Raw genomic sequence first — 25,946 nt, 5'->3', positions numbered from 1 at the left:
GGGGTTATGTTTCTGTGCTCTGTTGGGTCTTGCAGTGTGGATTTAAAATGTGAAAAGTACAGTAGAAGACTAATATTACATTAAAATTAAATGTGAAAATTAGACTGTACAGCAAGTTTAAAATGTAAAATGTATTTACAGTATTTATTTTTGCATTCTGTGGCTTCTAGGATTTGTGTACTGTGACATCTCTTTCGTTTTAAAATGTGTGTGTTTAAAATGTGGCTCCAAGGTTTGTTTTAAAATCAAAAAATATTCTGTGAGGGGCTGTCTAGCTGGTTTGCTCTAAAATCGAGGTTAGACTCAAGTCTCTCCCCCACCCCCATTGTCTTCTCTCTCTCTATGCTCTCTTTTTGTGATGAGGAGTTCTGTGCTGGAATAATGGTTGCTGGATTCTGTGGCTTCTAGTGTTTGTGCACTGGGACCTCTCTTTCGTTTTAAAATGTGTATGTTTAAAATGAGTATTTGACTGTCATACTTATACACAGCCCAGCAACCAGGTGGGAATACAGATAATGGACAAAGTGACAATGATTTATTGGTAAAAAAAAAAAGGAGACTTCCAGCTAAGAGGGAGGTGTGAAAGGGAAAGAAATGACAACAGAACCCCTAAGAATAGCATTCTTGGGTTGAAAAAAAAAGGCAGCATGGGTCAAGAAATCCACTCTTCCTACTGTTCTCCATTCAAAGGCATGCATGTTCTTGATTGCAAGCTGAGTTTCCCCTGATTACTTCTAACAGTCTATACAGGTGGATAATGACATGTGATGCAATGTCTCTTGAGGTGAAATCTGATGCCTCAAGTTGATTTTACATTTCTGCAAATTACATCTTGGAATTGGATTTAACTGCAGATCCTAAAACCTGGTCAGGATGATCTTTGGATGTTTCTATTCCCTGCTCCAAAGCTCTACAGTTTCCAGCCCAAAGAAGAGTTATGCAGGACCTGAAATTTTTCCTGCTGTTGTTCATTTTAAAATATATTTTAGTGTTCTAATGAAAGTATTATTTGAACATAGCCAGTGTGGTGTAGTAGATAGAGTGACATACTTGGACTTAAGTGGTCTGGGTTTGAATCCCTGCTCAACCGTGGAAGCTTAGTGAGGTTGTGGAACTGGTAAAACTACTCCTTAAATATCTCATTTAAGTGCCCTATTTGAGTCACTCACTATAAGTCAGTTCTGGCTTGACAATACATAACACAACACTGTCAGTATTATCCCTTTGGTTTGGGATTTTATATGATTGCAACTTGTTTTCTTTGTCTGTTCTATTCATCAACAAAGATTACCTGTGTACACTCCTCTAGCACCTGGTATTTCATCTGCTGGAGCGGAAAGAAAGTCCTGTTGACAGAGGAGAAGCACATCACAGAGTGGTGTATGGCAAGTAGGCAAGAGGATTAAAATGTGAGGTAGAGAAAAATTCAGGAGCTACAGTTTTAACTCTCATCGTGAGTACATACTCAGAGTCTGGATTTTTGAACTTTGGTACCATCTTTGCCTCCAAAGCATCTCAAATTAATTGAAACATTATAATTGTGAGAACTAGGTATTTGTATAATAAGCACTGAGTAACACAAGAGATTTCTCTCTAATAAATAAGAGGAATTCATAAAAGCATTACTGCCAAGTTTTGGGGGTGACTGATACTGGTTGGCAAAAACTATTTCCTCTAATAATGAAGTAGGGGAAAAGGGGTTTAAAATATATTAGTGCAGTTGCAGTTAAGCACTTTTAGTCCTGTTGATTTCATGGGAGAGATTTAAGATGTGCTTAAAATGTTGTAACTTGGCTCATTTCCATGTATTCTACTTTCGAGTGAATGATAAATGCACTTACCTGGGAAGAAGAAAGGTGATCACATTAATACCATTTGCTCTGTTGATTTTTAGTAATCGAAAAGCAGAATAATGTAATAGAATGGAGTGGTGGACATAATTCATTTAATGCAGTGTTTCTTCAACTTTTTTGTATATATCAACATTTAGTTTGCTTGATGAAGGCAAGTGGTACAGCTCATCATATTTTCTTCCTTTACATTCACTCCTTGGGAAAAAATGTAAAGACATAGGATTGAAACTCAGTCTCACATTGGTTCCCTGTGGGGAAGAGGGATGAGGTCCTCTATATGTTGTTCGACTATAAGTCCCTTGAGCCTTAGCCAGCATAGTTAATGATGAGAAATTCTGAAATTTGTATTCTGGAGAGCTATATCTTGCTCAGTCATGTTTCAGAATGAGGAACAAATGGTTATCTATGCATATAGCTAATGATTCCTTATAAGGTACTAAAGCTAATTTGCATTTTAAGCTTAACTATTTAATCCCGAGGTGTTCCCAGTGTGGTGTAGTGGATGCAGTAACAGATTAGGACTCTGGAGAGCAGGGCTTGTATTTCCACTAGGCTGTGAAAAAGCACTGGGGGAGTGGAACTGGTAAAACCACACCTTAAATATCTCATTTACCTTGAGAGCTGTGTTAGGGTCATTATAAGTCAGTTCCATTAATGAAAATTAATGGTAATTGCTTCAGGACATCTTTTGTTTTCTTAGGGACTAATTGAAAGTGCCCTAGGATGTTCTAGTAGTCCAAGATCACAGTTTAAAAACTATTGATCAAGTCTATCCTATAAGAGAGGAGAAGGGGACGACAGAGGACAAGATCATTGAAGCTACCAACATGAATTTGACCAAACTCTGGGAGGCAGTGGAAGACAGGAGGGCCTGGTGTGCTCTGGTCCATGGGGTCACGAAGAGTCAGACACGACTTAACGACTAAACAACAAAAATCCTGTAGCCTAATGTGTGGCTAATCCTTTAACTAAGAATCCATTACAAATGTATCCTAGGTTACTTGATAACTTTTAAGACTTTTTGTATCTCCCCTGGCAGCCTCCCTGAGTAACACCCTGTGACCTGTCTTATGTTTCCGTTCATTTTGGCTGTTTGGGCTGTGAGCATTCATGCTGATGTGGCCAGAACTGAACAGTTAAGCACAACATGGAGGTATTGTTAGGTTTCGGGAAAACACTGATTTTACAGAAATATAAAAATAACTTTGTGGGGCTAGGGGACTATGGAAGAGAGATGTCAGATTAGCCCAGTGGAAATAAAAAAAAATATTTAGGGACCAGGCGCTGTGGGCTAAACCGCAGAAGCCTGTGCTGCAGGGTCAGAAGACCAAGCAGTCGTAAGATCGAATCCATGCGACGGAGTGAGCGCCCGTTGCTTGTCCCAGCTCCCGCCAACCTAGCGGTTCGAAAGCATGCAAATGCGAGTAGATAAATAGGGACCACCTCAGTGGGAAGGTAAACAGCGTTCCGTGTCTAAATCACACTGGCCATGTGACCACGGAAAGATTGTCTTCGGACAAACGCTGGCTCTATGGCTTGAAGAGCGGGATGAGCACCGCCCCCTAGAGTCGGACACGACTGGACAAAAATTGTCAAGGGGAACCTTTACCTTTTTAATGCTGACTGACTGTTGTGAGTGGTGATGATAGAGACGTGAAGAATATTAAAAACAAACCTCATTCTCAGTGATTTTTCAAGGTTCGCCGTGTTACGAACTTCTTACTGAGGCTTCACCTCACATCTCTGGGACTTTTTGGCTTCCCATGAAGTCAAGTCTTCTTTTTCCCCAGGTGGTTTCTCCCCTGCCCCATGTTTTTCACTTACTCTTTTGCACAAGGAACTGCCATATGTTTTACAGCTCAATCACTTTCATTCTCACCTTATTCAAACATTATTTATGTTATAAAATTGCTCCAAACATCATCTTGTGAACTCTAAGAAACAAAGGGAAAACATGGAGAAAAGGAAACAGACCTAAAACTTTAATTTTCATAATAATTGGAGTTTCTTCTTTCAGGTAAAGGGTCCTGCTAAACAATAATGTTTTGGATTCCTAAAACTTGTTACCAGGCTAGAGTTGCTATATTCCATTTTTCCAGTGCCAGGCATATAATGCAAATTAGATAGTTCAATTTTCCTGTGATGCAAATTAAGCAATTACTTGTTGCATTATTTTCTCTGTCAACGTATTTTAGCCTTCCTGTCAATTATATAATGACCACTGATCTGGGGGAGTCAGATCATAGTATAATGGTAACTCACCATATTGTACTTGGAAAAGGGAGATGCAATTTCAAAGTCTATTTGATATCTTGGAAGTTAGTCAGTACTCCTCATTCAAGCCTACCTTACAGAGTCATTTTCAGGATAAAATGGGGAGGGAGGATTCAGACTACTAAAGAACAGTAATATTTTGCCATATATATATTTCACCTGGTGATGTTCTCACAAGGTGACTGGGGTTTTTTGCCATTGGTTTTTACTATGGATCCATGAGAATGCCACAGGACTCTCTCAAGAGCACATTGTCACCTGATTAGCAGGAAAAAATTACAAGGGAAAGTGAGAGCCTCTGTAAAAATCCGATGGAGAACACTAGGAAATATTCAAGTTCAACTTTTTTTGGCCATATTTGATTTTTTTCCCCTGTCTTTCTCTGTCACTGCCCCCAACCTACTAACTTTAAGGCAAGTGAGAATCTAGCATGCTATTGGCTTCTTAAACCCCCATCTCCATTAGCTGTGGTTTTGCTTCACTGCTTTGCTACATTGGGAATGGGATTCACAATAGAGCTTTAAAATACACTTTTTGGACTACACCATATAGAGTCCCTTAGAATAGTCACTGAACATGTTAGTTAGGAGATTCTGGCAGTTGTTCTCAAAGGAATTAAATCTGCCAATCTCTGCCTCCTAATGAGTACAAATACATCAGTTTACTATGAACATTCATTGAGACACAAGATTCGTTTAATTTAGTAGGACATACCAAGATAAATACATGTAGAATTAGTTCGTTGAAAAGTGCATTGTAGTTTCTTGTTATCTGAATTCTTTCCAAAATCTAAGGTTCACAGCAATAGCAACAGAAATCACAAGCAGGATCTCCTAATAATTCATACTCTCCCCTCCCTCCTTTTTTTTTTAAAAAAAGAAATAACAGTACCTTTCTTTAGGTACTCAGCTAAACTATCAGAAGGTTGTTGGGTAATAAGCTGAAACATAATGGCCAGTATCCTGCATAATGGGAGTAACATTACTGGCAGCAGCTGATTAAAAAAAGTTCCTTTTTCAATTTTGGGGTACATAATATATTCATCCAATGATATGCAGACATATGCATCCTGAAATTGAAAAAAAAAGGAGAGTGGTAATTTGCTGCTGTCAGGGACACTTCTTCTGTTTGCACGTGAAACTATGCAACAGGATACTGACCATTATTTCTTGAAAGCAATAGAACAGCGCTGGCGAACCTATGGCACGTGTGCCATAGCTGGCACACAGAGCCCTCTCTGTGGGCATGCGAGCCATAAGTCACCATCGAGAAATACTTACCCGTTTTCTGATGCTGGATTTTGGCATTCCCCTCTGTTGGTGCAGTGGTCCAGTGGAGGGGTGCAATGGCGACCATTACCAGCCTAGCCCAGTGGGGGATTGGAGGACCGGTAAGTATTTCTTTGTTAATACCATCCACAGGGGAAAAAAAAAAAAAACACCAAGCATTTAACCCTTGCAGTGCAGGTACAGTTGTTTCGTCTAAACTAAAACCTCAGTATTCAGGTTTTAGTTGCACTGTTGGCACTTCGAAATAAATAAGTTGATTTTGTGTTGTACTTTGCGCACTTGGACTCAAAAAGGTTTACCATCACTGCTATAGAATCGTAGACATATAGATGGTAGACCTGTAAGGGACCCGAAGGATCTTCAGATAAAACCCTCCACCAAAGAAGATGCAGTGAGATGCATAATGTTAGAGTTTTTAAAAGTTCCTCTTTTTTTTGATAGGTCCCATAGTTTCTCAGCCAGCATTAATTGCCGTGGGTTAATTGCTTTCTGGAGTGTGGAAAGTTTAGGTAAATCTAAAAAAAGATTTCTACAAACAGATTCCAGCTGTCTGAAAAAGATCAGTATGTACTCAAAACTGCAATATTTACTCACTTTTTTATTTGTGTCTGCATGAAAATCTGTGACACTGTGCGCTCATCAGCTAATCACACAGAAAGGCTTGCATCGTCTTGGAAACCACATATTCTGAACAGGGACAGTACATTTTGCTTTATATCATTGCTTTTTTTAATAAGAGCTATAGATTGACCTAAAAAGAAGAAAACTTGGAATCCAGTGCTGATGATGGTCCAAAGAAGCACCAGGTGGTACCTTTAAAATCCAGGCAGAACCTGGCTAAACACATCCTATGGAAACTCTATGCAAGAGCAAAACATCAGAGACCTAAATCCTGTTAGCACAGTAAACCACATTAGAGTAGACCCATTGAATCAATGGAGATTTGGTGAGTCAACTCCATAAGTTCCATTCATTCAAATGAGCCTGCTCTAACTATAACTTATGGAGTAGTTGCCTTATTAAATCCCAATTGATTCTATGGCCTCCTATAATGTAATTTACTATGCCAAGCAGCAGGATCTGGGCCCATGTTTGTTGATTCTCAGCTGACAGATTCACCACAAGATGGGTGTGCTCTGTCAAAAGGCCCTACTCCTTATAAATTGCCTGGGGAACTAGTTGAAGAAAACCAAGGTGTAACATTGTAAAATAAATAAATTACATCAAAAGTAGGGGAAAATCAAGATGAAGCATGAGCACATGCTAAGACAGATAGATCAGATTCGGTCTTTAGAATGAAACTGAAAAATCCTTGTGAACTGTTCAGCATAAATAAAGCATAATATACAGATGTTTGGGGGTATGTACTTTTCATTCCTGACATAATGTTTTAGTGGAAAACAGATCAGTGTAGTTCAGGTGTGGTAGGCAGAGCACCAAATGCACAGCTCTCAGCAGACAATGTTGTTGAGATATTGAACTGCGGTACTGTGAGGTTTTCCCAATTAAAGCCTTTGAAATGTGGGTTTTAAACCTTGTAGCAACAGAAAAATTTGATCCATTGTTCATGCAATCCCCAAGACTACTATTTCTCAAAAATGTCTGCATACATTCACTTTTTCAACTGCAGCAACAAAATCTATATAATTACCCAGCGTATAAATGAGGCTGGCTTGGAAAATTGAGCAACATGGGACATACTTTATGCAAACGCTGGATATTAATCATCTTAATATTTATAAGCAATTAAATATAATATAAAATTTGAACTATGATATATTTTGAATATAAACAAATGCCATTTCTGTTGTTCAGTTGAAAAACTATAGACTGCACAGAGAACATTATAGAGAAATAATTACTCACTTGGTAGACTGAAGCAAATCATAGTTTGGTGCTAAAGCACTGTCATAAGGGAGGAAAAAAGATTATGGAAAAAGCAAAGTGTGCTGTTTACACTGATCAGTCACACAAGCAATATACAGTACCCTCTAATTTTCAGCCCCGCTGGGCAGGGCTTTGCCTCTCTCACACATGACTTTGCCTTGCATGCATGGACAACTCTGCCCCCCCCCCCGGGTTCTGTTGCAACCAAAACCTAAAGCGATCACTGCGTAGAGGAGGAAGACAGCTGCACAAAGAGGGGCAAAGACACATGTGTGTGCACATGCGCCCAGCTTAGAGAGAACCTTGGTCGCAACATTAAAACCACCTGCCTAATATCATGTACGTCTCCCTTGTGCTGCCTAAAGAGTTCTGATACATCAAGGTATGGACTCCACAAAACCTCTGAATGTGTCCTGTGGTATTTGGTACCAAGACATTAGCAGTAGACCTTTTTGAGTCCTGCAAGTTGCGAGGTCGAGCCTCTATGGATCGGATTTGGTGTTCCAGTACATCCCGTAGATGCTTAGTCAGATTGAGATCTGGGGAATTTGGAGATAAAGGCAGCATTTTGAACTCTTTGTCATTCCTAAACAACTTTTTCAGTGTGGCAGAGTACATTATCTTGCTGAAAAAGGCCACTGCCATCAGGGAACACCATTGCCATGAAGGGGTTTACGTGGTCTGCAACAATCTCTAGGTAGGTGGTACCTGTCAAAGTAATATCCACATGAATGCCAGGAACCAAGGTTTCCAAGCAGAACATTGCCCAGATGAGACTGATGCCCTTGATCAATTCCAGTTGGGATTCAGGCCATGTCATGGCACAGAGACAGCATTGGTCGCCCTGAAGGAGGACCTTCTGAGGGAAACCGACAAGGGCAAAATGTCATTGCTGGTCCTCCTTGACCTTTCAGTAGCCTTTAATACCATCAACCGCAGTGTCCTCCTGGGGAGGCTCTTGGGTCTGGGGATTGGTGGCCTGGCTTTGCCTTGACTCCGGTCCTTCCTCAAGGACTGTTCTCAGAGAGTGCAACCTGGAGAGATGATGTCCACCCATTGGACTCTGAATTGTGCAGTCCCTTGGGTGTTGATCATCTCCTTGTTGGTATTTAACATTTATATGATTGCCTAGCTGCATCCCTACCTTGACACCGGGTCCATCGCCATGCCGGTTCATGCACTAATAGTCTCGAGAATAGACTACTGTAATACTCTTTAAGTGGGGATGCCCATGAGGCTGTTACAGAAACTTCAGCAGGTCCAGAGCATGGCAACCAGATTACTGAGTGGTGTTAAGAAACATCAATACATTTATCCTACCCTAGCTGCCCAGCACTAGTTACCTATCCATTTCCATGCTGGCTTCGAGGTGATGGTATTAACTTATAAAGCCCTAAATGGTTTAGGGCCTTGATACCTGACATAATGCCTCCTTCCAACAAGATCTGCCAGTCCCATTCCCATCTTCCCAGGCTGGGTGGTTAAGAGTTTTGACCCCGAGAGAAGCCTGGAAAGAATGAACCAGAAACCGGGCCTTCTTGGCAGTTGCTCCTCAGCTCTGGAATAATCTCTGGCCCGAAATCCACATGCCTCTTCACTGGGAATTTTTAAGTGGCTGTTAAAAACATGGCTTTTCTGGCAGACCTTCCTGGACCTTAACAACACTTAAATAGATTGAGTAGTCTCCACATTTATACTATCAATCCTGCTGTGGGCTACACATTGTACCTCAATGAATTGAGTAGTCATTCTACCAACCTAGGAAGAATAGAAGGCAGAGTAAACCTCGAGCCAGCTGCCTGAGCCAGTTAGGATCAAATTCAAGTCATGAGCAGAGTCTTGACTGCAGTATTGCAACTTAACAAGTTACTTCCAAATAATGCCAACATACATAGTTTCCCTGGATACATTTATGGGTCACACCCCTTTTTATTCTCACAACATGCCTGTGAAGTCAGATAGAAAGAGGGACTGGCCAAAGATTGCTCAGTGAATGTCACAGCTGAGTGGAGATTTGGATCCAGGTTTCTGTAGTCTTTTTCCAGCTTTGTACTGGGTGACTAATTCTATGTAGTGCCATGGCATTTGGGTAAAGAAGTTATCTATATTGCTCATTTTTCCTTCCAGAAAAAAGAAATGTGGGCTGTTGTGGGGGAGAAATCACTTCATTCTTTCAGGGAGCAGCTGCACACCAACAATAGAGATACGACTGAATCTTCCTGGGAAAAACCACCATCTTGCATGTTTCCCCTCTAGCAGCGGATATCAGTGGGGAGCAGACTCTGTTTGTTTTTTGGCTCCTGGGTACTACTTGTAACTCACTTGTCATTTCCTCCGCAGCACCTCACAGTCCATGAGACTGCCTCTTCTTTCCTGTTGTTCCTCTGTTAGACACATTTCCTTTGTCCTCCACTTTCTGCACTTCAAAGATATATGTGTGGAGGGCAGTGGAGTCGCCGGCCCAGGCCCACTGGTCCCTCCTTGTCCGGAGGCAACGGGGCCGCTCGCTCCGCAGGGCGTTGTCCCCGGCCCAGGTCCCGCTGCTCGCAATTCGGACATCTCCCAGCGCAGCCCCGCCGCCCTCGCGAGCTCGAACCCGTTCTGCCAACGAGCGATGAGGAACGGCCAGAGGCTGAGCACCTCCCTCCTTCCTGGCTTCTCCCTCCCCCCCTCAACGGTACGCGTACGGCCGTCACCCAGCCCTCTCCATTAGCAGCAACACCCACTCCGGGGGCCGGAGTCCCGATTGGTGCCGCCCTTCCCCGCTGCCACTGGTTCGGAAAAATCCAGGGGGAGGGACTTGTCGGCACACTGGCCGGTCATGCGCCGTCACTGCCCTTCTACCGGGTTTTTTTTAAAGTGCTCCTCTTATTGGCTTTTTGTCCTGCCATTTCTAGATAGCAGCCCATAAGAAGCTTCGCGGGGCGGGGTGTCTAATCTGACGTCATTGTAGAACGGAGACTGTTGTTTCTAGGTGTGAATGACACTCCAGTGTTGGCGGTCGTGGGTGCTTACATAAAAGGAGGGGTCGGAGCCTCAGTCGTTAATGACCTTGTACCCTTGCTGCACAGTCTTATCCGATGCAAGTTCGCAAGAAGAAAGACTTAATATGGATCCCGCTCTATTTGACTAAACGATAAGCAAGATGGTATCCTTCATTAAGATGCAGGACGCAGCCTTGGGGAAATGGCTCCCCAGCTCACCGCCATACACTTCTACTTACTCGAAAGCAAGCTGTATTCCTTTCTGCTATACTTGATCTTTTATAAATGGGCTGAAGAGCTTTTTGTGGCTATAAACCAAGAATTCACAACTTTTTAGGCCTTGAAGGTTATGTCAAATGACCTTCTGAAGCCCATGTACACACAATGGGTTTGCTCAGGATGGTTGGGAAGCTGATGCACTTTGACTGAGGAAATCCAGAGGAATTTTCCTACCACCACCAAGCCTGCTCAGAATATGATTTATGGACACCTATCAAGGGCACAGAAACAGCCTAAACAGCGGCTCTGATTGCTAATAGGGATCACAGTAGATAGATGGGGGTGCCATGCAGCAGGCCTTGGGAGGCCACTTTCCTGTGGGTGCTGCTCTTTTGCTACCTACACTTACACCTTTCCTTAGCCCTTGGATGGGCAACGTGTCCTCGATGTCGTAGGGTAGCACCTCTGGCCTGTGCTGGTTAGCACCGCTAAGAGCTGCAGTCCCAACAACCACTGGAGTGTCTAAAGGTGCCCACATCTGACTTCCAATAATGTACCAACACTGTCAGCTAGAGTGAAGCAAGGTCCCTCAATACTCAGACCTCAATGCAGAATAGAGCAAATATCAGGCTTCCAGTGATTCTCCAGCTTGGGACTAAGAGGCCCCAGTTTGTTACAGATAAGCTTTGCATTTCAACTGCTTTTTGCTCCCATGCTTGCTTACTACAGTAAGAAGCTTCAGGGAAAATGACTGTGTCATGAGAATAGTGCTAATTACTTTAAGGGTAAATATATTGGAAGAGTAAATATTTCTCAAGGACTGAATCTTTTTACATTGGGACCACGTTGTTTACATATGGATAGCAATCCTGAACTCTGTCTCTTTCTAATCTTGGAGCTTATTTTACTGTCTGTTCTGCTTACACGGTACTGTCAGTTGCTCTTGGGATACAGATTGGAATGGGAGTAAAAATGATAATAGATTTTTTAACATGTTGCTATGGATTTTAAAAAAAACTTTAGGATGCTATCCCATATTCAGGATCTGCTGGCTGACGGATGAAGCATGGATGGAGAGCCTCTCTTTGTTCCTATTACACCTCTAAAGCAGTTGTCCCCAACCTTTTCTGAACCGTGGACCGGTTGAGGGGGTGGGGTCCGTCTCCACAGCCCAGTCCTGCCACGGATCAGCACTGGGCCACAGACTGGGGGTTGGGGACCCTGCTCTAAAGGATAGCATGAGCCCAGGTCAGAATCAACATCCAAAATGGGCAGAATTAGAGTCACTTTCTCAGTACACGTGCATTTACCATTCCAGAGTTGGGAAAAGATTAGTAGGACAAGACTGATATATTAAAAGCTGAACATTTTTCATCAATTATATTTACATTTAAAAGTTAAATGTTTAACTTTATAATCAATTAAGTTAATTTAAATTGTCATTTACATTTATTATACTGTACTGCTACCAGGTTTTATATACACATCTATGCACTTCTTACTTAACTGTATAATCCTTTAACCATCACAGCACACTGGCTCTTGTCCCAGGAAGGAGCTATTTGGGGGAACTCAGCATCTGCCTCTCCCAATTGGCCTCACTGGAATCAGACTCAACAGTTTTCTCAGAAAGATGGAGATCAGGATGGCTGATCTGGATACCATGTGAAGAGTCCTCTCTTGATTTTGCATCCTGCAGCTTTCAACAGCACCAGACCACTAATGCTAGCTTAACACTGAAGGAAAGTCAATAAAAAAACCCAAAAGTTCAACAAATACATTAAGGTGGTAAAGCCGGGTCTTGAGGCTCTCCATGTGTGGATTGGGGCCAGGGACGGTATTGGGATCATGCTGGGTTACCGTGCTCCCCGCGACCCAGCCATTTCCCTACCGGAGCTGGTGGACTTTGTCTCCGTGGCACTGCTGGGTTCCCCGAGGCTACTAGTCCTGGGGGACTTCAACGTGCATGCGGGGGCAGAAACGTCCGGACCAGCTCTTGAGTTCTTGGAGACCATGGCCTTCTTGAACATGTCCCAGCATGTCAACGGCCCTACACACGTGGGCGGCCACACATTAGACCTGGTCTTTTCCACCAATGGGAGTGAGAGTGGTCCAATGGTGACTGACCTCGAGTCGGTCCCCTTGTCATGGTCGGATCACCACCTAATAAAGTGTACCATCAAGATGGCTCTCCCCCCTCGCAGGGAGCAGGGACCTATTGTTATGGTCCGCCCTCGAAGGCTACTGGATCCGATTGGATTCCAGGATGCCATGAGAGGGGTTACGGCTGACCTGGCTGGCGCTCCTGTCGAGGCTCTGGTCGATGCCTGGTTCACAGCCGCGGCTAGTGCCGTAGACACGATCGCGCCTAAACGCCCTCTCAGCCGCAGAGATCGCCCGGCGCCCTGGTTTAACCAGGATCTCCGGACATCGAAGCGGGTCAGGAGACGGCTAGAGCGCAAATGGAGAAAGGACCCGACGGTTTTTAATCACATAGCTGTTAAGGTCGCTACTAACCTTTACCAGGCCAAGGTAAAGGCTGCCAGTCGAACATACCTCACTAACCGGATAAGCGAGGCGTCTAATCAGCAGGCAGAACTATTTCGTATAGTACGTGACCTATCCGGAATTGGCCCGGGTGATAGGCCTCCCCCTAGTTTTACACTGGACCAATTTGCAGCATTTTTAAAATCTAAAGTGGAGGCCATCCGCCGGGACCTCTCCCCTTTTTTGAATACAGTGAGTCGAGCTGAGATGTCCAGCGCTCCGTCTTGTCCGGTGATTTTTGACTCCTTTCAGCCTGTTTCGCCTGACACTGTGGCCAGGACGCTTGATCGCTGCCGTGCCTCCACCTCCTCTTTGGACCCTTGCCCGGCCTGGCTAATCAAGGCAGCCAGGCCTTCAACAACGGAATGGGCTACTGTAATAATTAATGGGTCTTTCCTTGAGGGCAGATTTCCCTCTGCCCTCAAGGATACACTCATTAGGCCCATAAGAAAGAAACCTAGTTTGGCGGCGGACGAAATTGGCAATTATAGGCCCGTCGCCAATGTTTCTTTCTTAAGCAAGGTAGTCGAGAGGGTGGTGGCCGATCAGCTTCAGGCGTTCCTGGATGACACAGATGCCCTGGATCCATTCCAATCGGGCTTCAGGCCGCGCCATGGAACAGAGACGGCATTGGTTGCCCTGTGTGATGACCTGTTGAGGGAGGCCGACAGAGGCAAAATGTCTCTGCTGGTCCTCCTCGATATCTCAGCGGCCTTCGATACCATTGACCACGGTATCCTCCTGGGGAGGCTCACCGAGTTGGGAATAGGTGGCCGGGCATTTGCCTGGCTCCGTTCCTTCTTGGAGGACCGTCCCCAGAGAGTACAGCTTGGGGAGAATGTCTCGGCCCCGTGGAGCCTCAATTGTGGGGTTCCACAGGGGTCGATCATCTCCCCAATGCTGTTTAACATCTATATGAGGCCCCTGGGGGGGGTCATCAGGGGGTGTGGAGCCCTGTGCCATCAATATGCGGATGACACACAGCTCTACATCTCCTTTTCTCCAACTACAGGAGATGCCGTTCTGTCCCTTCAGCGCTGCCTGGAGACCGTTCGGGAATGGATGCAGGAGAATGGGCTGAGGCTGAACTCGGACAAGACGGAGGTACTGAGGGTGGGCGCTCCCACAGTTGGGGATTTGGGAAACTCCCTCATTTTGGGGGAGTGACCCTGCCTGCCAGGGATGGGGTTCACAGCTTGGGGATTCATCTGGACCCGGCGCTCACTATGGAAACCCAGGTGGCGTCCGTGGTCCGCACCGCATTTTTCCATCTTCGGCGGATAGCCCAGCTGTGACCCTACCTTGATATGGGGGCTCTCAACACTTTGGTACATGCGCTTGTAATCTCAAGATTAGACCACTGCAATGCGCTCTACGTGGGGCTACCTTTGAGGCTGCTGCGGAAACTACAGGTGGTGCAGAATGCTGCGGCCAGATTACTCAGTGGAGTGAGAAGATACCAACATATCTCGCCCACTCTGGCCGCATTGCATAGGCTGCCCATCCAATTCCGCATCGACTTCAAAGTGTTGATGCTTACTTACAAAGCCCTAAACGGTTTAGGACCTCAATATTTGGTGGAACGCCTTCTCCCACCTAGATCTATCCATGTCACCCGTGCGAGCCAGGAGGTGAGGCTGAGGAGCCTGACGCCGAGAGAGGCCCGGAAGGAAAAGACCAGAAATCGGGCCTTCTCGGCGGTGGCTCCTCGCCTCTGGAACAACTTACCTCCTGAGATTCGCGCGGCTCCCTCGCCGGGCATTTTTAAGAAACAATTGAAAACACTGATGTATAGGCAGGCTTTCCCAACAGATAATCCCTGACGATTTTTCTTTTATATTCTTTGATTTCCATTTTTGTCTATTTGTAATGTTTTTAATAATTTTATTGTTGCTCCAATTGTAAGCCGCCTAGAGTGGTCTAGTATGACCAGATAGGCGGGATAGAAATAAAATAAATAAATAAATAAATAAATAAATAAATAACTCCACACTATTCAATTTTTGTTTGTTTGTTTCATTTAACTAAGAAGCATACAGACTCATCTGTTCTTCTTTTCCAGTGAAGGGACACTGGGCAGATATCTCCATGCTTTTTTCTACACCAGAAAGGGAAGAACCAAATTCTAAATTTGTCCAAAAAGCTGAGATCTAGTCAGGCGTCGTCTGTTTATGCATACTCACCATGAGCAGAGAGAATAACTTTAGCCTTGGCATCCTCTGTTATATTTTCCAACACACTCCTAGAGGTAGAGGGTGACAAGTCAAAAGAGGAAGAACTTTGCTATGTCCTTCTTCTTAGTTTACCTGCAGCACTTGGGGTGTATTTGTGTGTGTTTTTTTTCTGGTCGGGTCCCTGCATAAGGGAGCATTTTCTACTGCATCCCAAGGTCCTGAGCGGGCCTTAACAAGCAGCATCTCAAGGGGGGGGGCTATGAAAGTCCAGCCTACTGCTGTGCTTCTAGATGCTTCATGTTCTTTGAACATTTCTCCACTCTCTGGAATAGTAAGATGCTGGTGCTCTCTGGTGCCCCCTTAGCTGCATCTCTTTTTTGTGATGTAGAGTTGAATGATAGCTTTAAATAGCTGTCTCCACTGATTTTCATGAGTTGCCTTCCTGAACTTCTGTCATTGGAGTTGTTTTCTGGGCTTTTTGCTCAGATCTTTTCAAGGAGTTATGACTGCAAAAGAGTGCTGAACACCTATTTATGCTTATAAGTCTGATTTGTTTATAATCTTATTTTAAGTTATGTCTATGACTTGCAGTACCCAGCTGTTGTATGAACCTGCTGGCTTCACTGCACTTTCACTGGCTACCTACCTTTGATTGCATTTTCTCTGTGAGTTTATTTGCTTTTAACTTTTATTTGTTTATCTTTGTATAAGTCCCTAGATCCACGTAGAGCAGTCCCTTTTGTTATTCCAAATGACAACTTTAAATTTTTCAAGTTTGGCATTATATGCTGTGAACAAAACAAAACAAAAAAGGACTAATGAGTGAACTGTATTTTGTCATCCCTTACAAATGAAGATAAATGTATATCATCCACTCTGTGAATTCTTCTGCTGTTGTAAACTTTTAGTTTGAATACTTGGCTTCAGTTGAATTGTCTTGTGAATACAGTGGGGTCTTGACTTGAGAACTTAATCCGTATTGGAAGGCGGTTCTCAAGTCAAAAAGTTCTCAGGTCAAATCTGCATTTCCCATAGGAATGCATTGAAAACCATTTGATCCGTATCTGCTCTTTTCCGTCCATAGAAGCTAATGGGAAGCTGCTATTCCGCCTTTGACCACTAGAGGGGGATATTTTGTTTCTTTTTTTCTTAGGTCAAGAAAGGTTCAGGGAAGGCAGGGAAAATACAGTCCAGGCAGTACCAGGCAGTCTGAAGACTCTCTCCCAATCCACTCTCTAAACGCTGGGAGGAGTGAGGAAGCAGACAGGCAACCCTTTTCACTGGCCAACAGTTAACTGAAAGTTCAAATTTTGCACTTTCTCTGCCTCCCACGTGGCTTTTTTTCAGTTCTTAACTCAAATCTAAGTATGTAAGTCAAGTCAATATTTTCCTATGAGAGTGGTTCTTAAGTCAAAATGTTCTTAACTCGAGCCGTTCTTAAGTCAAGACCCCACTGTACTGTGAATAGACAAGGCAAGAGGGATTAAGTACTTGAATGTTTTTGTAGCTAATTATCACTAACAGGCAGTTGTATCGATGCTCTGAAAAGCTTGTTCCAAGTGTTGAAGGAAGGGATGGACTGTGTTGGGGAATGCCTGAGGAAGGAGACTCAAATGGAGCAGAGGGACCTTTGCTAAGGAGAATGATACTCATGGAAAACATCCTCACTTGTTTTTCAGCCAGCTTACCATATTTAGGATATCTCCCTAACCCTGGAAGAAAGTTTTGAGGGTACTGCAGGTGGAAGAATTGGATGAAAAGCTCACCTTCTAGAAATCTTCAGCAGGCGTGCACCAAGACCCAAACCTGTATATCAATATCATTCTGTGAAAACAAAAGTAATCTGTAAGCAGTCAAAGAGAGTGCATTTTTACACTGTTGTCTTGATCCAGATGTCCTACACACATTGCTGAAAAATCCACCCTTGCATTCTTCTCCTTTTAACATTGGGTGTCAGAAGAGAATATGCCCTGAATCTGCTATTAACTTAGAGATTTTGTCCCCCTATGTCAAGAGTTCTTGAGACTTTGCATTCCTTCCTGTTGCGTCCTTTGATTTTCACCGTTTTCTCCCTCCTCTACTTTCTACCATCCAGAAAAGATAGATGTGTAAAGACAAAAATAAAGGAACAAAACCATTAAGTGTAAGTAGTGTTTTACTTCCATTAACTAAGAAGCATCTACGTTGATCATTTTTCCTTTTGCAAGGCAGGGGCTGAGTCTAGGCAAAACTCACCACACTTTTTTCGACATTAAAAAAAGAGAACAACCAAATTCTAAATCCTTCTAACATACATAATGTGCTTATGGTATTCCTGTGCATTCACTGCGCAAATTATGAGAATTGTGTGTAGCCTTTGAGGTAGAAGATCCAACATGTTTTGCACAGTTCATTAGCTCATATCTAGGAGCACATCTCAGTGACATCATGTGATACCCAAAGTTTGTCCATCTTAAGAGCAGCTTTTTCATCTTGCATCCTAATAAGACTATCGGAAGTATCTACATTAAATCATGTGTGGCACAACCCCCTATTGTCACTGAAATTTCCATGACCTTGAAATATTGCTTCATTGGATTTATATGTTGTCAAAATAGGTGCATTGTGTACAATTTAGGAAGTGTACATTTACTATTTTTCTGAAGTACTTTCTGCACTTAAATATTCCACCAAATGAAATTTCAACAGCACAGGGAACCTTTATATTGCACAAGAGAAGGCCTCATTATCATGATTTGGGAGGACTTAAAATGATTAAGGCAGCCTAAAATAGTCATTAGGTGATGGGAGTTTTCTTATATGGTTCTAATAGGCCCTCAATGGAAGACAGGAGCTGATAATGTATATAGGATTTGAAGTATTTATTAATATATGCTTAGTTTAATATTCACTTTTATTGGTCCCAATCCAAGTATATAACTGCATAATAATAGGCTGCTTACACTCGTCCTTGTATGCAGTTATCAATTTAAAGTATGTGCAATGCATCATATAATTCACCTTTTGAGAGGGAAGGCAACTTCACTCCCAGTTTCATTCTTTTCTTCTCTTGAGCAGAAAATGAGTAGTCTAGAATTCAACCCTATTCCTTTCTCAAATAGGTTGTTTTTATATACTATCACAGAGGAATATGACAGCATGAACCATCTCTTTAAAACTCCATGCATGGTTCTTAATCTGGTGGGAGAAATGTTATGCTTAACTCCAAATGTTAGGTACCAGGATCAAGTCCAGGAAAATTCCTACATAAACTTTCCTGATTCAACACAAATTTCCCTTTGCTTGATGTATCACTGTGTTTTAACATGTAGGGTTCCCCCCCAAATCATGACAGACCAGCTTTAGGGCTTACCCAAAGACCTGCCCAATTGATTTCCTAGCACTTTTGTTAATGAAACCTGTGTTTATTCCAAAATCTTGGATATGTTGGTTCTAAAAATAGACTACCAGCAGCATTCTTTTTAAAAAAAAGGTCAATTTCACGTGAGTTTTTATAAAATAATGCTTATAGACTTAAGGAAAATTAAGTAAGAAGACATGAATATTAAGATGTAGCCTCATTAGTTTATGGGGATATTACAAACTTTCAGAACAAGTCAGAAATTTGACAATATTTTAGTCAATTCTCAGCTATTAACATCTAGGTGGCTTTCATACGGAAGAGGGAAATTTAGAATGAACAGATTTAACTGTACAATTGGAGAGAAATTAATTTCTGCCTGCACACAAAGTTTTCATTAATCTTTTGAAAACAGTTACCTTAGATTTTATGGGAGTATATAGAAAAAGTACAAAAATCTTTGACCTGATTTTTCAAGTGGTATGGATTACTGCAGTAACTTCATACTAATCAAGCAAAAATTAATTTATATCTCTGTGTCCTCGATTGTACAGTTAAATCTGCTCATCCTAAATCTTTCCTTCAGTGTGAAAAACCACTCTGTTTGTAATGAGTTTAAAACTGATATGTTGAGAACACATATGAGCCAATCTTACCTTACTGCTGTAACTTCAAATGCAGAGTTTATATGTAATTATGAAAAATCAGATAGTATTGTCAATTTTGATTGGTTTTCTATGAAGATTTATTTTTATCCCAGCAAGGGAATGATTTCTATTAAAACAAGGAGTGGAAAGAGACTTACAATGAATAACTGTTACAGCTCCATTTGGTCTTAGAACAATGAGTATCTAATTCTAACTACCAAGGAATGAGTGTTAACATTTTCAGAAGCACTTTAGTGACTTTGAAGTACAGATTCCATTGAAGTTTTGGCTTTCTGTCATACGCTGAAAGCACTTTTCTTCTCTCAGTATTTACTCAAGTGTCAGGAGAGGGAAAATAAGCAGTGCTTTTAATGCTTCAAAATGAAAATACCACTTAATGCTTTTTAGAAGAAAGAAGGAATGGGCTGTTAACATGGTGGCATTCTTGTTGAGTCCAATTACACAGATCCTGTCAAAGGTTTCTACACAGTTCATGGTGGCTCTAGATGAGGAACATTATGCATATTACTTTTGTTTTCAGCTGTATTCATGCTATATATGCGATAAAGAAATGTATATTCCTCTTTGTTCAGCTCCCTAGAAATGCTATGAGAGCTGATGTTGAGAAATACAATGTTTTAATTATTTTGGATCCTGCCTAGACAGAACTGGTATCTTTAGAGATTGCATCTGTGAAAATAGTGTAAATGTCCAAGGAAAGAAACTATTTTTCATTGAATATAAATGTTACTGATCATTTCGAAAAGAACAGTCACCATACTTGTTCCTTGGTTAGTAACTTAACTCTTTCCCTGTCACTGGTAACTTAATTCTTAGGATGTGATCACATGAGCTTGAGCATTCCTTTTTTACTTTAGTCTTTAACTTGGTGAACCTTCTTTCAAACATTGCTGATTCCCGAGACAGACTCTCTTGAAACCACATTATATATTAACTTTCACACAGACAATAGTGTGGGAGGGAAACTGTACTTTCGAAAATTTTAATTCTTTTTTCCAGTTTCTGATTGCTACCCAAACTTTGATTTTATTTTTAAAAATGCATGACACTTCTGTCTCCCATTTGGAATCCCTCCAACACATGATTCTGTATTGCCCCTTCTATAAGGACCTTCACTCTGGTTTCTTAGAGAGGTTCCTTAAGAAGAGAGAGGGCTGGGCAGATCTTCAGAAAATAAGGTACATTCTTTTGGGAATTAATGTTGATATATCAGAGAAAGTGGCTTTTTTTTTTTTGAAATTGATTATCCAGAGAAGAAGGATGCTATCCAAATCTAGTTAACTGAGTCCTATTTGATTGTTGGTTTTACATTTGTTTATATATCCTCTACTGTAAACTTTGACTAACTTGATTTTATTTGTTTATTGGTTCTCCATTTTATTTTATTTTATTATGCCAATAAAGATGATGATGATGCACTTTTATTTGTTTTAATTGCATAATACTTCTGTCTTCCATTTGCAGATCCAAAATACAAAAAATAATCATAAAACTAAAGCATCATATTTATGAAAAGCACCAACTTAGGACATTGCCAGAAACTCAATTATGAACAAATCTTATTGAAAAACATTGAAACTTTTCTGCCCCTGAAGAATTGATGCTTTTGAATTGTGGTGCTGGAGGAGAGAGTTTACAGTATATTTAATTTCTGTATGTCTTATGTAAGGATTGGAAAGCAAAATGAAAAAATCAGTTGCAAAAATGTGTTATTCTCTCAGTGATCCTGCTGGTCCTGTACCCAATTGATTGTTTTTAGAACACTTTTAGTAAATAATATCTTCATGCCTCAAGTTTAAACGTACTTTACTTTTAAGCCAGTTTTAGGGATATTTTTATACCCCCAATAATAGTTTTAATTCTGAAACAGTCACGGTAGGAAACCCCAAGAAAGTACTAATTGTACGAGGAAGCTTGAACACTCATTCCTTAATCCTATTTGGACATTGCTTACCCTGATTTTATACATAACATGAGAAGAGGAGTGCCAAGCTACTGTCTCCTCTGTTGTCACTTTCTTGATATAAAGAGGCACTATAGGTTGGAGATATAGGCAAAATTTTTGGTTTTTCAGAACTGTCACTCATGTGTTGAACCTATAGGGAGCAGTAGCTTGTCTTCTGTGATTTTTTTTCCGTGAAGAATGCAATGATAGAGAAGAGAAGGACTAGGTGACCCCCTGCTCCTATGATGGAAAGGATGCTAAGTAATGCATAATTAGAACTCTTATGTTGATATTACACTGGAATGAGCAGTTGGTGGCATATGTAGCAGAACGATAGGAGTGTTAGAGCCAGCCTACAGCCACTTATTTTTGTAGGTCCTAGTACATAGAATCTTACAACATCTAAAAACATTGCCCTATAGTGTGATTTGTATTCACTGACTGATTTTAAGTTAATTAGGAATGAAATTTGGTTTTCCAAATCAAGTCTTATTTGTCTAAATTTATTATCAGAATGTACTTAAACATCTGATTCACATTTTCTTTAACCTTTTTATTCCATTGTTCTCACAGTCGTTCCTTGGTCTATGTTCAATATGAAAATTTGCCTGTGGAAATGAGGTCAAGGCTACCTTAAGTTTCCACAGCCCTAGCATGTTTGTCAACTGCCTGAAAAATTAAGAAAAAGAAGAGCATGTGTAATTTCACCTCCCTGTAATTAAAAACTATCCTGGTACTTACATTTCATATACTGATTGAATTTACTTGGAAAATATTCAGATATGCTGGCTGTTGAGTCATGGCAACTGGACTTCTTATTAGGTTTAAATGTTTCACTACTACTCCAAGTACGTTCCTCAGTCTGAGGAGAGTTGGTAGAAGATCCCTGATATATCCTCCATGGTGGTTTCACTTCCTCCTGGTCTGAATAGGTTTGTTAGAAGAAGCTTGTACTTAGATGAGTAGTGAAACATTTCAGCCTAATAAGAAAGAAGTCCAGCTGCCATGACTCAACTTCCAGATAACCTCACCTGGATGACTGAGAATCTTCACAGATATATTCAAATATGCTGTTGCTGTCTGAAGGTGGGCTCAGGCTTTGTATGTGGTATCTCTCTCTGACGATTGTTCTTTCCAAGACTGCTGTTCTGGGACTTTTCTACAGGTTTTGTTGTTGTTGTTGTTGTTGTTGTTGTTGTTGTTGTTGTTGTTGTTGTTGTTGTTGTTGTTGTTGTTGTCTCTCTTCTTTAGCTCTTGCTGCTAAGGCAGAAAATGTGGATAAAAGTCTTTCCCCCTTTGTTTTCACAGTGCACTACTCTGTTCTGCTGTTGTTTTCCACTGGAGAAAAATGGCTGCAAGTGTACAAAAATGGGTAACTAAGTTGCTGCATGTTACTCAGTAGCAAAGCCTAAGGAAGAGAGGGCTGCTTTCTGGTTGCTGCCAGTTTTCTCTGGGTTATGTTATAAGGCTTCTCTTGATGTGTGATTGTGGCTGTTCTTTGTTCCCTTTTGATTTCTGAAATTTTATTTCCCTGGCCTGGTTATGAGTAATTACTACTATTGCAGTCTATTCATACAAACACTACTTACCATTTACTTTCAGCTCTTTCTTCTTTGCTGTCCCCTGTTCCAATCTCATGATACCAATTTCAAACGTGCTGCTGTCCCTGTTGCATCACTCTCAATGTGGTGAATAATTTCATCTCCTCCTGGAATTGTGGCTGTCTGTTAACCCCAAATGAGAAGTCTGAATTGTTAGTGTTGCTGTATCCTTGGTTGTCCATTACCAGCAGGAGGAATCCAAAGTTTTCCTTTTAACATTACTGTGACAAGGTTGACAGAATAAGACCACTGGTTGCTGACTTGCTGTGACCAGAATTTCATACTTTGTAAAAAAAAGGAGAATATATTCAAAGGCAAAGACAAATTATACCTTGTCTTTGAAATGTATTTGAGAATATGCATGAATCACCTTTCCAGGTTTTAAAAATAAGAGCAGGAATTAATTAAAACAGCATATAGTGTAAAATATATTTGCATAGCTCCCAAGGAAAAGCCTAAGATTATGATGAAGGAAAACAATAATATTCAGACTGTGTTAAAAAAATCGGGATGGAGGGAGACTACGTTAAATATGATTTCTTAAAAGAAACAGAAGCACAATTTTACATGTCATTGCTTCACATTCCTGTCTTAAGGCTAAAAAAATGTAATGGAAAAAAACATTTATTCATTTATCTACTGCACATGTATCACACTTTTCCTTCCAGAAATGGCATATGGCACATAAGATTCCGCCCCTCCCCTCTACAGTGCATAGATTTTAGAGCACTTTACTCACTTTCAGCTTTAAATTCATTTGATAGGCTTTGAGCTACCTTCCTGTTTGTTTGCAACTGATGGTACGTGCTAAATTGTTAAATTGCAGGGGAACTGTACTTAAATACAGTTCTCACCCACACAGTTTCATTTGCACAAAAGTCATAACAGTAGTATATTAGCACTTTCTTCAACATTCAGATTCAAGCCTTTAGTTGATATTACTGAATTTTCCCCGCCCAACTGGTAGCATTTCCTGAGTCACATTAGAAATGGCACCTCTGTCTTTTTGTTCCTCTTTTCTCTCCAACTTCTTACTACATATGGCTAGATAGCTCAGTGGCTTAGACATCTGGTTGCAGAGCCACAGGTTGGCAGTTTGATTCTACACTGTGCCTCCTAGAAGAACAGCCAGCAAGCCTGGGCAAGCTGCACAGTCCCATGGTGCCCCCAGAAGAAAGGAATGGTGAACCACTTCTGAATGCTCTGAATCTAGAAAATCCTGGAAAGGGTTGCCATGAGTCAGAATTGATTTGATAGCATGTGATTATTAATACTACAGATAATAACTTGCAGAACTTTAATAATGTATGCTGCAAAGGGGGAGAGTAAGTGGGACATGCAAAGCTTGTGGGATTGGTAGTATTTTTGAGAGTGACCATGTACAGAGCTAAATTAGCACACAAAGGCCCACAGCTCCTTGTGGTTTCCATGGAGCTTAGCAAATCTCACCCACTCTTTCCCTTTATCATGGCAGTGAGGAAGAACATGCTGCACATCAGGCGTGCATACCAAAACTTCTGAGGACTTCTCGTAGTGGCTGAACTCCTGTCTCCAGAAATTATGGCAAGGACGGCTCATATTATCAGCCGTGACAATTTCTTGGAAATTAAAATTTTGCAATTCCCTCCTTGAAGGCCCTGGGACTCCCCTGGGGTCCCTTTCATTGAGGGGAAACCATTGGGAGCTGTGGGAAAGGTGGGTTTTTTTCTCCTTTTCAAAAACTGCCACCGGTAGGACAATTTTATGGCAATGTTCAGAAATTGAAAACACCTCCACAGTTCCCAATGACTTCCTCAAGGTGAAAGGGAATTTCAGGATCTTTTAGGATGGTGATGTCAGAAATGTTAATTTCTGAAAAGTTGCTACATCAGAAGATGTCATCAATCTCATCTGGCAAAGGTTCTGCAACAAGATTTCAGCCAGTATAATTACATGCCCTGTATGGATTGAATTAAACCTATTTCTTAAGAACTTTGCAGGGTTATGATTTTCTACTGAAATTAAAGCAACAACATTCCAGTAAACAAGCATATAAAAAGCTATAGTTTAATCAGGTTTAGTGTTTCATAATAGGTTTATATAAATTATGAGTACTGGAGCTTTATTAATGGAACTTTTAATTATCTAGTAGTATTCAGAAGACTGACATAAAATATATAACAGTTCTACTAATTAATGTGGGGATTCAGTGATTGTTAATTAAGGACAAATTGTAATGCTATCCCGTTCTCAGTGTGATGAAACAAGAAGTCAATCCAGTAGTTTATTTAGAAATGAACATGATTGAGAAAAAGCCAGCTCAGAGTACAAGTAACTGATCGTTTGGAGGAAAAAAAATAGTTTTAAAATTAAAAATAAAAAAAATTAAAAGAGAAGCACTATGTGTAGGCCTTGAAAGAATGAAAATTCAGGAAAATTGCAGATGGACTAAATTACAGTGCACTAAAAAGCTTTTAAATATGATGCTCGATAACTTGTAGGTATGTACCAGAGCCTGGAAAAGTTCCTGTTTCCCAGAATCTCCTAGGAATGTTAGGAATTGTACAAAAAAAGAGTATATTTTCATTTTCTTTGGTTTCTTAGACACCAGAAACTAAATATTTTGTGCAAGCTAATAGTAATAATGACAATGTCAAGAAATGATGACAATGTACTCCTAGGCAACTTTGCCTGGGAGTATAGTCCTATGCCTTGCTACTCAAATGTATGTCCTGTTGGACATGGGTTTACTTCCCAGTAAGTGGATATAAACTTGCACTCTTAGAGTGGAATTCTTAGCAGCCAGCCCTCATGAACTTATTCAGACTTACTTGTGACGTGGGGGTGGACATTTCCAGCATTTCTGTATAAGCATGGCATAATAATCTTGGTCATGCTTTGCTTGCTTGGATTCTTAAATAAATGCTGGTGTACCTGCCTCTTATGATGTTTTACATGAATTTATTGTGGTACTTAATTTTTAATCTGTACTTCTCTGAGAGTTTAGGTCATGAATCACATTGTAAGTTTTAAAATGTGACTTCACTAAGATCATATCTGCAAAAGTAGCAATGTGTATCATTGTCAATAAGAGCCAAACTATATATTGTAGTAGCATGTTTCTTCTTAAGTGTTTCAGCAATGAAACAATGGTTAAGGGTGGAATTGCTTGCCCTGTGATGATAT

General features: G+C 41.2%; 1 protein-coding gene and 1 long non-coding RNA gene across 5 annotated transcripts in view; both read left to right on the top strand.

The window, feature by feature from the left end:
• The window catches only part of LOC110076152 (BEN domain-containing protein 5), a 1,026,237-nt gene that overhangs the window by 252,609 nt on the left and 747,682 nt on the right, over positions 1-25,946 (top strand). The gene's annotated exons all lie outside the window — the stretch shown is intronic.
• Positions 9,852-12,282, top strand: LOC110078327 (uncharacterized). The gene is made up of 2 exons (XR_013545018.1): positions 9,852-10,451; positions 12,038-12,282. It is a non-coding gene; the product is annotated as an uncharacterized LOC110078327 (long non-coding RNA).

The sequence above is a fragment of the Pogona vitticeps genome, chromosome 4 (genome assembly GCF_051106095.1).
Source record: "Pogona vitticeps strain Pit_001003342236 chromosome 4, PviZW2.1, whole genome shotgun sequence".
Lineage (NCBI taxonomy): Eukaryota > Metazoa > Chordata > Lepidosauria > Squamata > Agamidae > Pogona > Pogona vitticeps.
Note: the sequence above shows the minus strand (reverse complement) of the source record. Positions and strands in the feature narration are given on the sequence as shown.